Source organism: Mustela nigripes, chromosome 9, assembly GCF_022355385.1.
Source record: "Mustela nigripes isolate SB6536 chromosome 9, MUSNIG.SB6536, whole genome shotgun sequence".
NCBI classification, from domain to species: Eukaryota; Metazoa; Chordata; class Mammalia; order Carnivora; family Mustelidae; genus Mustela; species Mustela nigripes.
In genome coordinates this window covers 89,980,726-89,999,068 of record NC_081565.1, presented here as the reverse complement: position 1 = coordinate 89,999,068, position 18,343 = coordinate 89,980,726, and positions in this window count along the sequence as shown.

Genomic DNA, 18,343 nt, shown 5'->3' with positions numbered 1-18,343 from the left:
CTTCCGTGGGCTCATGGGACACTCAGCACCGCTGAGGACAGCATGCGGACACGTGAAGGTCAACAGAAAATTCCCAAACTGAAATCCAGAGAGAAAACACAACGAGAGGGGACGGACACCAACACAGCACAGGGCTCCCAGGGACAGTGGGAGTATAGGAACGTAGTAACGCACCCGCGGCAGAGCACAGGGTCGGAACAGCAGTGAAGCAGAATGTTCCCAGTGCGGCTTTCTGGAATGAATGAAGCTGTCAGGAAGGGGAACATGAAGGAGGCACGGGTGGCACGGAGCCCTGGATGTGGTGCATGAACAGAATCGTGGAACACTGAAAAAATAAAATTAAATTAAAAAAAAGAAGAAAAAGAAAAACAGATCCAGAAGCTCAGAGAACACAAAGCAGGATAAATAAAATAACACAGCTAAGCCGAACTTACTCACCTGCAGAACACAAAACACCACCACCACCACCAACAACAACAAAAACAAAACCAGAGAAACAGAAAATCTTGGGGGAAAGAAGAAGGAAAAAGCCGTCACGGATAGGGAGCCGGGTAAGAGTGCCAGCAGGGTCAGGAACAGGCGGAGCAAACAGGAGCCGAGTGGATCGAAATACATGAAGTTTTCACATTTTTCTTCCCCAATCTAGAAGGTCTATGTCCAGAAAAGAGTTCCTTGAAAAGGAAAGGAGACTTACTTTCTCAGGCGAACTAGGACACAAACAAAAGGAGGAAATTTTGGGCCTCTCTGACGACCTTTCGATCAGTGTGTTTCGATCATTTCCACCAAAAGCGATTGCTGCTGCGGCTGCATTCGTATCCTATTGCTTGCGCTGTGTTCTGTCTGCCTGCGAGCCTGCTCCGCGGCACTGCTGTTAGAAGTGGTTGAGAGAGAAGGGAAATGATGCAGATCGCAGCTCAACAGGCAGAAACAAGGAGGGACAGCACAGAGGGAATTAAAATAACTCTGACATGTTGATTACTCTGGATGTATATAAAATGCAACAGCTTCTGGAAAGCAAGAGTAATGGAAGTGTAGCAGGTGGTTGTCACACGGGTTAACACAGGTAAGGAAAATCAGCGACGGCGACGTTACGGGGAGGAATTTGAAGACCCCACGGTGAGTTACTCGGACCACACAGGGGGCCTTATTTTGCAGTTGAAGGTGGACTTACATATCTGATAGCACAGATTGTAAGCTCTATGGAAGAAAAATGTAGAATTTTTTTAAAGAAGCAAGCATGATACAATGAGAGACCCGACAGACATAAAATGCTCAACTAGAACCAGACAAGGCAGGAAAAACAGAGACACGTACGGGAACAGAGCTTGCAGGGACTAGAACACAGTTACAACACGGTAGTTCTTTGTCCAAACGGATTCATAATCTCTTTAGTGTGAGTTCAGCACAATTCTAGCAGACAAATTCAAAGTACAAAAGTTAGTTGCTTTCCTGTATTTCTATAGTGAACAATGGGAATTTAAAACTCAAGAACTAGACTATTTAAAATGCACCAAGAAGTCCTGAGGTATATATCTCAGGTACAAGATCTCTGTGGAACTCTAAAAGGCTAACGGAGGAGATCAGAGAAGGTATAAATAAAAGGGTGCATGGCCGTGCAGCAGAAGATCTGATTTTGTGAAGAGGTCATTTCTTCTTTACTTGTTATACCTATTCCACAAAATCACATTCAAAACAAGCTATTTTGTGTAAATCCATACACAGATTTAAAAATCTATATGAAATAGTGAAAGAGCTATTATAGCCAACGCAATACAGAACAGAAGAGCACATTCAGAGACCCCTCCTAGCTGAGTTTAAGATGTACGAAAGCTGCAGTACTCGAGGCTGTGTAGGATTACTGAAGGGATAAACGAAGAGATGAGAAAACAACACAGAGACGGCGGACAGACCCACGCAAACACAGAGACGGCGGACAGACCCAGACAAACACAGAGACGGCGGACAGACCCACGCAAACATAGAGATGGCGGACAGACCTACGCAAACGTAGAGATGGCGGACAGACCCACACAAACAGAGCCAACAGATCCGACATGACAGGAGATGACTTGTCTTTTCAGAAAACTTAGATACTCTGATGCTCAGAAGAATGATCCAGACACAGACCTTACATCTTTCACAAGTAACTTAATATGGATCACTGACCTCAATTCAAAAGGCAAAATAGGAAAAAATATCTACATTAACGTGGGTTTGGTAATGTATTTGTAGATGTAGCACCATGAATTGGACATGACAGAAACTAAAAACTCAGCGACAAACACTGTTAAGGAAATGAAAACATCACACACTAGGAGGAAATATTCGCACATCACACACTGATCAAGGACTTTCATCTAAAATACACACACAAAGCACGGATACCGACAACAGGATGACAAACAACCCAATTAAAATGAGCAAAAATCCTGAACAGACATCTCAGCAAAGCAGACCCAGAGATGGTAAGCAAGTTTGTTACACATTGTCATCAGGAAATTGCAAATTCAAACGAAAATGAAACACTGTGTAGAATGACTAACCTCCAAAGATTTGACGAGACCGACATCCGAGAAGGATGTGGGGCAACAGGATTCTCCTTCGTTGTTGTTGCGAAGTGGTACCGCCACATGGCCACACAGCTTAGTTTAGGTTCTTACAAAAGTAAACACCATCTATCATACATCCCAAGAACTGTGTTCGTATTTATCCCACCAATGTGGAAACTCACATGCACACAAAAACCTGCATACAAATGTGTAAAATGGCTTTATTCATGATTGCCCCAAATTGATGTGCTTTGGGGCACATAAAAACATGGTGCAATTTTAAATGTATACAAATGTATAAAATGGCTTTATTCATAATTGCCCCAAATTGATGTGCTTTGGGGCACATAAAAACATGGTGCAATTTTAAATGTATACGGCCGAGTGAAAGAAGACAGTCTGTAAAGGCCATACAGTGTATGATTCCAATTACATGACATTATGCAAAAGGGAAAGTATAGAGAAACTACATGGACCAGGAGTTTCCAGGGTTCCAGGGCGATGGGACCGTTAAGATGATCACAGGGAATTTTTTTAAGACAACAAAATTATTCCACTTTAAGAATAACCAGTTCTATCATGGTGATATGAGACACTATGCATTTGTTGAAACACGTACAACATGACGTCATCAAGAGTGAATATTAATGTCTCACATTTCCAAATCACTGAGAAGTTCGGAAGATCCGGATCTCAGGATGGGATGCGGATGGTGGGAAAGGGTCTAACTCTATTGCTCAGGTATGGATCCCCGTCCTGAAGGGAGCAAGGACATGTGCTAGCCCAAGTCACATGGGAGTGAGAAGAGCCTGGATACTGCACCTTTGTCGACTAAGTCCTTCCCCAACTAAGTGTGGGCTAAGAATTCTGATACTTCTATACATGCCCGCTGCAAATGAACAGCTAAGTACATGGATGGCAGATGGTGGGAGTCAGATCTGTCCCCGATGGAGTGGGAAGTTGCAGAAAAGCAAAGCCAACGAACGAGCCGTGTGATCATAGACAAGGTGTGGAGACAACAGTATGAACTCGTGCTCAGTTCACTGTCGATGCAGACAACACATACGAAAATGCACATACACGTGTGTTCATATGTTAGTACACACACACACACACACACATACACATTTCTTTCCTCTGTCAGCCAGGAGGAGGCAGAAGCAACAACATCCCAAAAAGCAGTGAGGACACCAGCACTGAGTCAGTTTCTGAAACTATTCCCCAACAAGAGATGCCAGGACATCTGGGTGAAATGGCTGGTTCCAGGATTGGGAATATGAAGTGGGTGCCGGGCGTCCCGGGGTGCCACGATGGAAGGAAACACTCCCCAAACCCACTATGACGGAGCGTGACAGCCACAACTGTCCACTGAGAGAGCTCTGAATGGCCAAAGCTGAGACAATCTGAGCAACAGAACAATGTCGGAGTGTATCCTAAAACTTAACATCAATATCCGTAGGTTCATGCTACAATTAATTAGTTAACTATATAAATGATTAATTATATGGGAAGGATTGGATAAATAAATGGGGGGAAAAAGAAAACCTTTTGGTGCAGAATAAATCCAAATGATCTATGTAGACAGCTTGCCGATCCTGAAGTGCAAGCTCTGTGTAATGACTCACTTCTAAAGAGAGTGCGGGAAGAAAAATTTTTCCATGGAGGAACCAGAGGAACATGCCTCAGCCGGGTGATCAGGTCTATGTCAACCGTGTAAGTCATGCTGACTGCGTGTACCTTAATACAGTGGGATTAAAATGGTGCTTTACCCCTGGGGTCTTCCTTCCAGAAATCCATAACCTTGATCTAATTATGAAAAGAACATTTTAAAAAAATCCTCTACTGGAGAGACCTGTTACAAAACATGTGACCAGTACTCAAAACTGTCAGGGTCACCAAAAACTGGGCAAGTCTGAGCAATTGTCAGAGGGAGGAGGGGCGTCAGTAACTATGGGTGGTGTGGCACCCCATGTGGGGTCCTGGGCCAGAAAAAAAGCACTGAATTAGAAAGGAAGGAAACCTGAAGGTAGTAAGGAATTCAGTTCCTAAGGATGCGTCAGTCTGGTCTCATTAGCAGTGAGAGCTCTATCATCCTGAGGGAAGACCGGAAAAGGACACTAGCTGTGGGGCATGGAAATTCTCTTTGCAATCTGTGATGGTTATTTTTTTGTCAGCTTGGCAGAGGCTAGGTTATTCAAACATGAACCTAGGTGTTGCTGTGAAGGTGTTCCGTAAATGTGGGTAACACCTATGATGGGTTGAGCTTAAGTAAAAGAAATCATTCCACAGGCCGGTGGGTTTCATGCAGTCTGTTGAAAGGACTTCAGAAAAGAACTGTATCCCGTCACGGACCACACTCTCTCTGCTCTAAATTAGGCCAGAAGATTCCCGATTCTGATGTGGGAATGGCATCATTTTGTCCCCAATCTATCTGATCTTATTTTTTTTCAGAAATCAGATGAATTTTAAAAAATAAAGCATGCCAGATGTTCCTTTAAGGAAATTCTACGACAAGTCTGCAGTATCAACTACAGTTCCTGACTTTTCAGCCTGCTGGTCTGACCTACAGATTGCGGACTCACCAGCCTCCTCAATCACATGAGCCGTTACTTGACACGGATGTCTTGATGGTAGACATCCGTCTACCTATCAGGTGATAGGTAGATATATAGTTAGATAGAATCATACAGTTCTAAATAGATCATTTAGATATAGATCCCACTGGCTCTGTTTTCCTGGAGAACATCAAGACGCTATCTTCACAACTTATATGTAAGTCTAGATATATTGTAAAATTTTAAAAAGAACATATTTTAAAAATCAACCATGACAAAATGATATTTGCAAAAAAGAAAAAGATCTTACTATTTCCCATTGGTAATTGCTAAGATACCACCTCACTGTTCTAAAAATGTGAAAGTAACTGGAAAGAATGAAACCTTTATCTCTTTTTCAGAGTAGACAACAGCTACGTAATAGAGCCTCTCTCCATGTATGAAATTCCAACCAATGAATGCAGAGGAAGTGGTGGAAATCAGAAAGTCGTTTTGTGACCTCCTGTGGTCTCAAGTCATTCAAGGACCAGTGGGAGTGGAGTTCTATATTGGCAAGACTGCAGTGACACGTGGTGAATGTTCTCCTGTCTCAGAGTCCCTGGGAGCGAGACCACATGAAACCAAACTCCTCACCACTCATGCGACAGGATGGTCAAGCCACCATCCGTGAAGTGTTGTTGAAAAAAATTAATTTGAATTTCATCATCCCTCTGGGTCTCGCTACCCCGTTGATAGGACACACGCTGAGAAAGGGAAGCCTAATGACACCACGAAGACGCCACTTACCAAGGTCAGAATGTGCGGATTCCGCAGGGCAAGTGGCTCGGATCTTGCCCACCTCCCCCCAACAGCCAGTAGGAAAATCTAAGACGAGAGAAGAACCAAGTACATTTTACAGATACTGTCTGGACTCCGATTCAAACAACTTTGCCGTGGAAGGGTATCACTGAGACAATCAGACAATCTGAGTATGGACTGTATATTGGATGATGTGAAGAAATATGTTAATTTTAGGCGTGTTCACGGCATGATAAAGACGTAAAGAGAGCGTAGGTGCTGGCAGTGCCCAATAAGACACAGACAAGTGGAGTGGCACGGTGCCCGAAATTCGCTCTGAAATATTCCAGAAATCCCAGAATGGAAGGGGACACGAGTGAACCAAACCTGCCCACGGCTGGACGATCACTGAAGGTGGACGGTGCGTGCAGGGGGGGGTGATTATCCCACAACGTTAGCTTTGGGCATGTTTGACATTTTTCACGGTACAAACAGTTTAGAATTCCCTCTAAAATGTGCTGAGTTATGATAGCCCCATCGTCCCAGCGTGCTGACAGACACACGGGGGAGCGAAGGGTGAAGAGGAGGAAGCAAAAGCAGAGAAGAGGAAGGAAGTGCACGGCCTTCCTGGCGGAGAGTCTCCACCCCCTGAAAACGAAGCTCCCGCACAAAACGCGGAATCTCTTTTTAGATCTGCCAAAGCCGTTGTTCTGCCTAGCAGCATCCTGGCAAGAGAGCCTTGCGAAACTATGATTTTGCTTCATTACTTTCTTGATCAATATGTATTCTGGAGAAGGAGCACTTGTCTGATACTGAGAATCACACGCCACGTGCCCACATCAGCCGCCGTCCACGTGGCAGAAAGATCTCCAAATGAGACCCCGAAAACGTAGCTCTCAGCGCTTTGGCCGTGATCTCACTGGAACGGATGTTGGAATTTCACACAGGTGAGGAAGGAACACGATTCCCCCCACTTCTCCAACGGGCCCACACGCATTTTCGTGCTGGGAATTCCGCACCAGCGAGCGTGCTGGACCCGCTGAGGTCACATGGGCGTTAACGTCACAAGGTCACAGAGGGAAAGAGTCATGTTGCAACAGGAGATGTTGGCGACTTTGTGGCCCGTATGGATTCATTAGGGACATTTCTTTTGCAAGAGTAATTTACTTTTGGTTCTGCTTCGGATGTGAGAATTGGTATTTAAGCATTTTTGGCGTGAAGTATGGTCCATCATCTTTCTGCTAGTTAAATCTGTTGCCATTTTCTTTGCTGCTTTTATTTTCGGAGGCATAACTTCAAACGTTATACTTTATCCTGTTTTCAGCACGTGTGATTCTTACCTTTCTACTTCACAAAAAACTAGTTCCTTGAGCACACATGAGACAGGCTCCCCTGAGCCCCCTGCGAGGCCCCCTTGCGAGCAAAGACTCTTGCCGAATCGGTCATCAAGAGCCCCACACATGCGACCCCTGGGGGCTCCGTCGGTGAAGCCTCTGCCTTCCACTCGGTCATGATCCCAGGGTCCTGGGATCGAGTCCTGCCTCGGACTCCCAGCTGGGGGGGGTCTGCTTCTGCCCCCCCTCCTCGCCCCTCCCCGCCCCTCCCCCTCCGCCCTGCCTCCTCTCCTCCGTTTCTCTCTCTGTGCTCCTGCTCTCTCTCTTGCTCACATTGTCTCTCGCAGATAAATTTTAAAAAATCTTGAAAAGAAATAAAAGAATCCCCCACACACCCTTGATATCCGCTCAAGCTCGTCCTGCAAACCCTCGACACGGAGTCGGGCTCCATCCCCTCCCGTCTTCTGGCTCGAACTCTGGCCTGGCCGCGTCCCACCGGGGCCGGCTCTGGTTCAGGGAGCGCTCGTGGGTACCCTGATGTTCTTCATGCTTGAGGAGGTCTGTCCGCTCCCCTGCCCTCCAGTGATGAAGCCTGAAGAGGGCCTTCCCGGACTCCGCCCTCTCCCCCAGAACTCTCTTTCACGACATCACACCTTGCTCTGGGGACCTCCGAGGCCATTTTGGTTTTCCTCCTCTTAAGGAACGTGCTTTGTCTGTTGGTGGTTCGGAGAAATCTCTCTTGTCTTCCGTAAAAATTCGCTCCCATGAATAAGATCCGTGTCTGTGTTGGCTACTTTATTTCGGTTTTCCTGGGACCCTTTGTGCCTTGTGGTCTGTACAAGCAACTTTTCCTTGATTTTTTTAAATTTTTGTTTATTTATTTATTTTTAAAGATTTTATTTATTTATTTATTTGACACAGAGACAGAAATCACAAGTAGGCAGAGAGGCAGGCAGAGAGAGAGGAGGAAGCAGACCCCTGTGAGCAGAGAGCCTGACGCAGGACTCGATCCCAGGACCCTGAGATCATGACCTGAGCCGAAGGCAGAGGCTTAGCCCACTGAGCCACCCAGGCGCCCAACTTTTCCTTTATTTGTGTAAAAAATCACTTCATTCTATCTCCCAACAAAATTTTGTTTCCCTTGAGGATTCTTGGCTACAAAGACACTAATTAGCTTAGTTTTAGATGATCCATTTGTTCCCCATAATACATGATCTTTCCTTTAATCTCATTCATCAACTTGTTCCTTATTCCGCAGTCAGAGGAGCCTTTTAAGTCCCGTTTTCCCACAGCAGCGCCAGTGCCGCGCGGTTCTCCGTTCCCTCTGCTGTCCCAATTTTCTTCTATGTGCGGGACGGTATTGGTTTGGGGGTAACTTTTTCATCTCCACGATCTGTCATTGTAGCTACTTTTATTTTAATACCCCATGCTTTGAAGTCCCTTAAAAATAAAGTCATTACTTGTAATTGCTTCTGTATGGAACAAAACATTAGGGAGTTTCTTATTTCCTTGGGTTCAGATTTTTCCCTAATGAGAGACTTCATCTTTTTTTTTTTTTTTTGCCTCTCTCTTCCCTCCGTGCCCCCATCCCCAGTCTCCGTCTCCCCCTCCTCCTCCATGCGTCCGAGTCGTACGGTTGCTGCATGAGTACCGTGGCACTGAACGTGGTCCGGTCCGTCCAGAGCCTCTCTTTGTCCCGAGGTGGTGAACCCTTGACCGACGCCTCCTGCCGCACGGACCCGCTTCGCTCTCCCGGTAAAGCAATACGATTCCGCGTTCAGGGCCGAGGTCCAGGCGGGGGCTTCCGGGCTCAGGCGGCCGCGCGTAGCCGTGATGGGCGTCCCTGTGCAGAGACACAAGACCCTCGTGTCTCTCTTGACTATCTGGCGTTCAGGCGCGTGCGGCCCATTCCGAGTTCTGGAGCTGACGACGGTCTCCCCTGACCTCACGCCGTTTCTGGGTGGCGCACGCCTCTGGCCTAGGATCTCGGCTCCTGCTGCTCCTGCAGCGCCGTCGCACAGGGTCGGTCTCTCCCCTCACCGGCCGCCTCCCGCTGCGACGTTTCCCCGCAGGCCGAGCGGGTAGGCAGGAGGCGGCCGGGTCCCCCCAGATGGAGCCCACAGAGGTTCTCTGAGGCCGTGTGTGTGTTTCCCCCGTACATGCCACCTGCCTGACCTTCTCTCTGGGGCTCGGGATAATTCGTCTGTGGTTGTCCGGGCGTTCTTCTCTCACTCCTGCAGAACAGTGAAAGGCCATGACACTCGCCTGCGACCTGCACCCAGGCTGGGGCTCGCGGTGAGCTCTGTGGGCACCTTCCTCTGCTCTTTGCGAAGAACTCCCCGGAGCACAGTGTGGAAAGCCAGGTGGAGAGGCGCTGCCCTGAGTTGAAGACTTTCAGACAGTCCTCTGTCTTGTTCGCTTGTCGGCCCCGGGCTAGGAGGCCGTTTCCTCGGAGCGGCCGTGCTCTTCTCCACCTCTCATCGTGCCACCTCAGCTCCCTCCGTCTGTCCTTCCCATCCAGGCAGAGGCACTAAAATGATGTGCTGAACTCAGCCTCAGAAGACTTGAAAGGTTCGGGACCAGCGGAACCAGAGCTGGAGGTCGGGTCTAGAACCGTCGTGCCGAAGGGCTGAGCACAGCCGCAGGCTCTCCCGGGGCAGCCAGGGCTCACGCTGACCCTCTGGGGGACGTGGGAGCAGTGGGGGCAGAGGGGACACCTCCCCACCATGGGTCCCGGGGTTGCTGTGGTCTCCCGGACCGGATTCGTTCCTCGGGTGCGGGCACAGCAGGACCCACGGGGGAGAAAGGGACCAGGTCACACACTCAGGTGGACCCAGAGACAATTGTGTCAGAGGCAGGAGGAAGGTGACCTTTTCCTGATCGTGCTGGACTGTGCGTAGACTTTGGCATGTGTTCTCCCCCAAAATTCAATGTGACTTTTCAAAACAGTCAGCAGGAGATTTACTTCGCACTTTTTTTTTTTCTTAAGACTTTATTGGGATGCCTGGGTGGCTCAGTCAATTAAGCATCTGCCTTCAGTTCAGGTCATGATCTTGGGGTCCAGGGATCGAACCCCACTTTGGGTTCCCTGCTCAGCGAGGAGTCTGACCCCCCTGCTCGTGCTCTCTCTCTCATAAGTAAATAAAATCTTTAAAAAAACAAAACAAACACTTTATTTATGTATTTTTAGAGTGTGCAGGGGAGGGGCAGAGCGAGAGGGACAGAATCCCAAGCAGACTCCGTGCGAATCCGTGAGCCCCATGCAGGGCTCGATCTCACCACCCTGAGATCATGACCTGAACCGAAATCAAGAGTCAGAGGCTCAGCGGACTGAGCCACCCAGGAGAGCCTCTTCATGCTTTATTAAAAAAACTTGTTGCCAGAGTAATTCGAGAGCAAGTATGAGCCTGGAGAAGATAGCTTGCCGGGGGGAGGCAGCGGACGATTCGAGGACGTGGGTCAGGCACTGAAAAGAGGAAGAGGAGTAAGACTCAAAGCCGACAGCCAGGCTCCGTGACAGGACGAGCCCTTTAATTTTCACGGTGGGAAGGAAGACACGCTAAGAGCACAAGACGTAATACCAAGAGAAGCGCCAGTTATCCCCATGTAATAGACCAGGACCCTGATGGTCACAGACCCTAAGTAGTTTCCCCGGGTCGCCGAGCTGGCGCGATCCAGAATTGGAAATGAAGCCCAGGCCGGTCTCACCCTGAGAAGCCCGGCGTTCGGAGCAGGAGGAAATCGTCTGGAAAAGTGTGATCTCCCCTTCGAGTCAATGATGAACATCGCTCTGTCGGCTCTGGGATATTTTTAGGGCTCCCCATCCTGAAATCTGCTTTTGTGAGAGAGAGAATCTGTTTTAAAAGGACGTGTGAAATAAAGACTGCTTCAAAACCAGGGAGTTCTGAGGTATTTCCTGGGGGCGGGGGGTCCATCCCAGTCCAGATCTGACCGCCTCTGCCCCCTGGCTGTATCCATGGGCATCAGGGGACCAAGGGCTTAAAGTCAAATCCTGTAGATTTCCAAGGTGGTTTCAATCAGAAATGGGCTTCCAAGCTCTGTCACGTGTTCAGTCAATGTGTTCAGAGGCTGGGCAGACAAGGCATGTCTCAAGAATTCACAGGAAAACACCTTCCCGAGGAACAACGCGGGAGCGAGCTGGTGCGTGGGACCTGGAGGCGAGCTTCACACGGGCGCCCAAGTTCTGATAAAATCCATGGACACCGTAGCTGCCGCTTCCGGAGAACCCAGGTGCCGGGGACTTTGCACACAGGATCTGGAAGCCTCCTGTCAACGGCTGAAGGGGCAGGGAGCGTTTATGACCCCCTCGGCGTAGAGGAGGAAACTGTCCCAGATAGCACTCACCTGCCCCGAGGACAAAGGCTGCTGTAAAGGTGACAATGAAGCAATCCTTGGGGGCAATGGCTTTGCCTTCATATGGAGTCTCAGAGCCTCTGGAACCAACCATGGCTTTGGTGTCCGTCCGCACACGGTGGGCGGTCTCGGGGGAGCTGGCCTGAGGCAGCTGTTCTCGGGGGCAGGTGGGGCCACAGGTGCGCTGTCCTGCAGGTAAAGGACAGGTCCATTCCGTGTCATGGGACTCTGAGACACAGACGTGCAATGGCATGAACCGCCACACACGTGTTACGAGGGCTGCCAGCTCTCAGCAGACAAGCTCGCCGGTGATGTTTTTAATAAAGAGGAAAAGTCAGATGCTCCCGGTACCAGCTTTCCTTTGTCTTGGTCTGCCCACTTCCAGGGACACGTAGGTGTGGATTTGAGGGGGAGAGACTCTGGATTCTGTAAGGCAGGGATCCCTGAATGGAGAGTTAGAGTTAGACGGACCATCCTTACCGGTAATTTGTGAAAAGGGCAAAAACAAAACATTGAACAGCTCTGCACATTCCTTAGGTGTATTTGGATCTCACACCAACATCGGGCATGTTTTTAGCAAATCTCTTCACTCAGGACCCTATTCAACACCACTGACACCACAATTACGGCACTGAGCGTCACTGAATCCGTCATGTCACCGAGGGTCTCAAGCGGCAGTGCCCAGGGCTATCAGACAGAGGACGGAGGATGCTCGGCGGTACAGGGGGCTCGTGAGCCGAAGTGTTCCTTGCGAACGCAGGCTTGTCTGACAGCCTTCCCACTGCAAGCCAAATCCACCGTGCGGGCTGACACGCCGCAGCCCTGCCTTCCTGTACGAGCTCCTTTATCGCTCCGTGGGGAGGTGTGTTTGCTCCTATTTCTAAACGCAGGCTCAGCCCCAGAGCGGGTAACCCAAATCACCTCTCCTTCCCCTTCATGCCAGCCATTCCCAAGACTCGAACTCAGAGCCTGTGAGCTGCTGGCACGGAGCCCTTCTGCCATCACGGTCTTCACAGGTCCTGCCTCCTGCCCCTCCCAGGACGCGTGCTCCCAGCTTCAGGGAGACTCAGATCTTTGGCTCTTCTGTTACTTCCTCACAGCTTTATTTGCCTCCATGGGGTAGATCCCAGAGATGCCCACCTGTCTTTCCTCAGAGCCGGGCTTCCGCACTGTCGCTTCCTTCCACACGGGACACCTGCTGAGCACCTGGACAAGGGGCACGTGACCTGGAGGTCGGGTGTCTGCAGTAGGGCCGCCCGAGGTCTCTGACCTCGGCAGAGAGGGCAGCCTTGCTGGTCCCCTGCTCCTCTCTCCCCGGCCGCTCATGGTCACATTTTAAAGACTGACTGTAGTTGAGCCCAGTCCATGACTCGACCGATGAACAAACACTGAGGCTGTTATCCGAGTCCCCGGTCCACCGTACGGTCACGTTGGTGTTGCTGCTTCTATGGGTTTGGACAAACGTATGACGACGGTATCCACCCTTAGAGTACGATGTCCTAGAAATCCTCTGGGCTCGGCCTACGCATGCCTCCCTATCACCTCTGACACCCCTGACTTCCGACTATGCTTGGGGTTGTGCCTTTCCCAGATTGTCACATGGCTGGAACCCACGTTACACGACGTTCTCAGACCGGCTTCTCTCATTTAGTGATGCGCGCTTAAGGTTTCCTCACGTCTTTTCACGGATTGCGAGCTCATTCCTTTTTCAGCAGCGAATGTTACTCTATTGCCTGGATGGACCCGCGTATTTATGCGTTTGCCCCCACTGCGGGGTTTTTGGCTGCTTCCAATTCAGACGATTATGGAAAAAGCTGCTATAAACATTGCAAACGGAATTTTGTGTGCATATACATATGCTACCTTTTGGGAAAAATCCTGGCATCCTCTCCGTGCATCTTCCCTGTAGGTCATCCGACAAGACACTCAGGTGAGGCTTGACGAAGAGACCACGGGGCACCTCCTCATCCCCTCGCGGGTCCCGGCACACGGTGAAAGAGGAGACGAGTGGACGTCTCCCCGATGGGATGAGCCGACACACCCTGTGTCACCTGGAAGTCATCCTTGACAAAAGTGCTGAACCTGGATCTCAAAACCCCCCAGGGCTTCCAGTTACGGCTGCACGGGGGACAGTGAACTTTAAACGACACCTTGAGGAGAGACGGCACAACCAGAATTCACGGTATTCTAAAGAACAGCTGACCCACTTCGGCAAACCCACCTCGTAAAATGAGAGCAGGGAAAGAAGCTCCGTTGAAGAGGGATTGAGAAGTGAAGCCAAAGGCAGCGTGTGGGACATTTTCTGGTTTGACTGTTGTGGTTCCGGTCCAGCTTTGAAGGACAGAAATATAGGTACAAAGACATTTTTGATATGACTTCATTTGACGTGTTTGTGTATCGAGCTATTATAGTTCCTGAGAAATTATTACTCGTCCTCTTACTTGTTGTAAAGGCATGAGATCATGGTTTTTAAAAAGACTTTGTTTATGTATTTGATAGAGACCATGCGCACACGTGGGGGAGGGGCAGCGGGCCAGGGAGGAGCAGACGCCTCGCGGAGCAGGCACCCGCCTCGGGGCTCCATCCCAGGGGTCACGGCCAGAGCAGACGGCAGACGCTTAACCGACTGAGCCACCCGGGCACCCTGAGATAATGGGTTTTTTGTTGGTGGTGGTTGTTTTTTTTTTCCTTAATTGTTTTTGTCTTTTGAAATACTTACTGAAGCAGGGCAGGAGTCAAATGTCAGGAAGAGCTGATTTTGCTTTAATCCTCAACAACAAGAAATGAACAAAACAGGGATAAATAAAGCATGAGCAGCGAAATCTCGATTGCCGTTGTATCGGGAGGTGTGCGTGTGGCAATAATACATGGTGTACAGTATTTATAAAAGCTTGAAATACACTGAATCTGAAAAATATGCCATTCCTTAATTCCTATTAAAAAAAAATTGTCCTAAAACATGCTCGGATGAGCTACTGGATCCCAGCAGCCGTGTGCTCTCCGTCCCCCATGGAATGCCCCGGGCACCTGTGTCCCAATGCTGACTCACCACCACGGATTCGCTTACCTCTCCGCACACACAGCTGGAGAGGGCCGGGCCCGGGCAGCTTGGGGGTGTGCTGGCACGACTCAGCCCCGGTGTGCGGAGGCTGGGGGTCACCCCAGCAGGCTCAGTGCAGCAGCCTTACAACGGACGTGAGCTTGCGGCCGATGCTGGTGGATGGTGTCCCTTCCTCCGCCTTGTGCCCCGTCCGGAGCTCCGCCTCTGGTCCCCTTTGGACCTTTCTAATGCTCCTCTCCTGACCTTCCACCTTCAACCCTGTTTAAGTCTCAACCAGACCCAGCACCCGAAAAACCAATACCCCTTCGTTGACTTACGTTTCTGGGAATCTCCAAGCCTTCCCACTCCGCCAGGGGCAGTGGGTCCCCGCGCCCCCGGGCCCCTCAGTCACCCGCTGGAAACAGACTCGGAGCCATAGAATGATTCTCAGGTTCAGCAAACAGCATGCCGCACCCTCCCCCCGAGAACCTTCTGTCTTTCACGTCCTCTAGATCCTCAGTCTGCTCGGACGCGCTGAGGTTAATGACCGTAGCGCATGGAGGACCCACCGCTTGCCCAGACCCCGTAGCGGTTGCCCTCCAGGGATTAACTCGCTTAATTCTGATGACCAAACAGAAAACGTCAGTCCTCTCATTTTCATTTACTGAGGATTAAAGAAGTTCAGATGACCTTAAATTGAGGTCACAGAGGCACATGGTCAGTAGTAGCAGAATGAGGATGGACACCGTGATAGACCACACAGCCCCCAGCTGCGTGCACGCATACATGCATTTATAATACGATATCCACTTGTGAGCGGGAAACATAAACTAAAGTAGGGAGGAGAGAGTGAAGACGATGTTGTTTTTAGAGACAGAATAGTCCTCAAAGCCCACAACATTTTGGCGGGGACCGTTCCATGGGCAGGGTACAGGCAGCTCAGAAGAAACAGCACATGCAAATGCCCTGGGGTAACATTTGAAGATAACTTATTGAGGTGAAATTCATACAACATAAAATCAACCACTCTCCAGAAAGTTTGCAATGTTGTGCCGCCACTACCACTAGTTCCAGAATGAACCCACTACCCATTAAGGCACGTCTCCCCACGGCACCTGTCTGTGTTCTGTGTCTAAGGATTTATCCAGGCTGGGTATTTCATATAAAGAGAAACATACGATACGTGACCTCTTCTGTCTGGCTCCCGTAACTCCGCATGTTTGGGAAGTTCACCCACACAGCAGCAGCCATTGGTGTTCAATCCCTTTGACGGCTACGTGGTGCTCCATTTTATCTCCGCCCCACAATGAGCTCATCCGTTCACCCACGGATGAAAATCTGGGTCGTCTTCACCCTTCGCCTGCTGTAGAGAGTTTTGCTGTGGACACGAGTGTACTGGTACTTGCTTGAGTCACTGTTCTTAATTCTTTTTGATACATACCTAGGAGTGAGATCCCTGGGTCACACGGCAATTCCACTCTTGACGTTTGGAGGTGCACGGAGCTGTTCTCACAGCACCTGCGCCATATCACAACCCACCAGCAATGCACGAACGTCCGATTTCTCCCCATCCTCGCCCTGAGATCAGATGCTGTTTGATGTTTTCTAGGGAAAGCAAGGGGCACCGGATCAGAACTGGCAAAACAGGCAGCAAAGGAAATAGAAATGAACGTGGAGCGCAGCCAGCGGCCGGAGCTCATGAAGGCCTGTTGGCTAAAGCACATGCAGGAGATCCTTTGCAAGGACAGTGTCAAGAAGCTTTTCTCCTCTGCTCTTTTCTAGGAGTTTCACAGTTTCTTTATCTTACATTTTTAATCCATTTTGAGGTGACTTTTGCATACAGCATTTAAAAAAGGCCCAATTTCATTATTTTGTAGATGGATATTCAGTTTTCCAGGGTCGTTTATTGAAGAAACGATCCTTCCCTATTGTTGTCCTTGGCACCGTGTGGAAGGTGAGTCGGCCTTCTGTGGTGTGGGCTTACTTCTGGGCTCTCTGCTCTGCTTTGTGGGTCCCTGGGACTGTTTTATGTCACTACCACACTGGTTTAATACTAGAGCTCTGTAACGGATTTTGAAATCAGGACGTGTGATGCCTCCAGCTTTGTCCTTTCTCAAGACTCCTTTGGGTATTCGGGGTTTTTGTGGTTCCGTGTGAGCTGGAGGAATGACCGACGTCAGTGAAGGGCTGTTGAGATTGGGGGCTCTGGTCATTTTCTTTGTACCACTGGAGGAATGAGAGGCACAGGGGAGACCTCTTGGCCTGGAACAGCGCCAGCCTGTGGGCAGTGCGTAGCCATGGCTCTTGCCCTCCTCATGCAGTCAGTGAAGGCCTCTGTGGTCCAAGGGGGGCTTCAGCCTCACCCCTAGCTGTTCCTGCTCTTGTGAGGGGGAGTGGGGTCAGGAATTATTTTTGTCACCATCTCAGTGATGTCCCAAAGTCCAAATTAGACCACCCAGGTAGTAAGTATTAATAGAGAATTAATACTTATAATAGAGAAAAGAGTAAGGCCAAGGACAGGTCCCCCGTGTCTACACGGGGCACAGGGAGTGGATCTATTAAGGGGGGTGGTAATCCGCGGACGGGAGGAAATCTGGAGGTACACTAGCCCAGGGAGGAAAAGATGCCAAAGAGAACATGACTCGTCACGTCACATGGACCTCAGATGTTTGGTAAGATGACAACTGAGAAGTAGCCATTAGATTAAGTGATTACAACAAAATCTTTGCCCCAAATCCAATGCCACTGTTCTCATAACCTTGATCTACAATCTGGCTGGGAAATGTCACCATTCCCACGGCCCAAGGTTCTATCTACAAACTAGTGAACGTCAAGACGGCATCTCCAGGGATAACTTCGACCTACGCGTCTGTGCCTGGACGGTCTATCAGGTCTTCAAGCTTACTTTGGCCAGAACTGTATCACTGTCTGTTTCTTCACTTTTTATCCCCTATTGTTCCCGATATCTTTTAGTGGTCTGACCCTCTCTCTTCCAGCTTGGAAACGCCAGCATCACTCGGACCCCGCCTCTGACACCCCTTCCCCAGCCCAGCAATATCGGATCCTCTGGATTCTAGCATCATAAATCTAGAAATAACTCCAGGCTTAAGCTCCAACATTGGTCATCTCTTGCCGATGTTCTGATGAGAGGCTCTTAAATGCCTTCTCCAGCATATCCCCTTCTCACGCTGGGTTCTCCATGGCCCCGATAGCTGTGCAACACTGATTCCATTGAGAAAACCTAAAACCTGGTGGATTTATAGTCAAAGTCTCTGGGATAAATCTTAATCCTTAAAACTTTCATGTCTAAACAATGCAGCAGCATGTTTCAAAGGTGAATCTTACCAAGGATCGCATTTTTAAATCTTTGGCTGGTTGTGCAAGGTGCTTTACAGGCCGTGCTGTCTTAACCCTAACGCCACCTCCCGCCTCCCCTCGCTTCTTCCCCACACGCCCATGACCCTGAACCAATTACGGAAAGAAAGAGGTGATTTTTACTGTGCTCCTTTGCTCTGAAGTCACTTATTCTAAGTGCCTGGTAAATTGCTTCTGCTCCCTGTCGACCCAGTGGAAACAACAACTCTCTTGCCTTCCCCAGCGCTGCCGAGTCACTACAGACTCCATCCCCGTTGTTATGGCAACACCTTCCTTTGACCACATTCACTGAAGAAGTTGCTCCTGAACGCACCGACACGCCCGACCTTGTCCTCACCG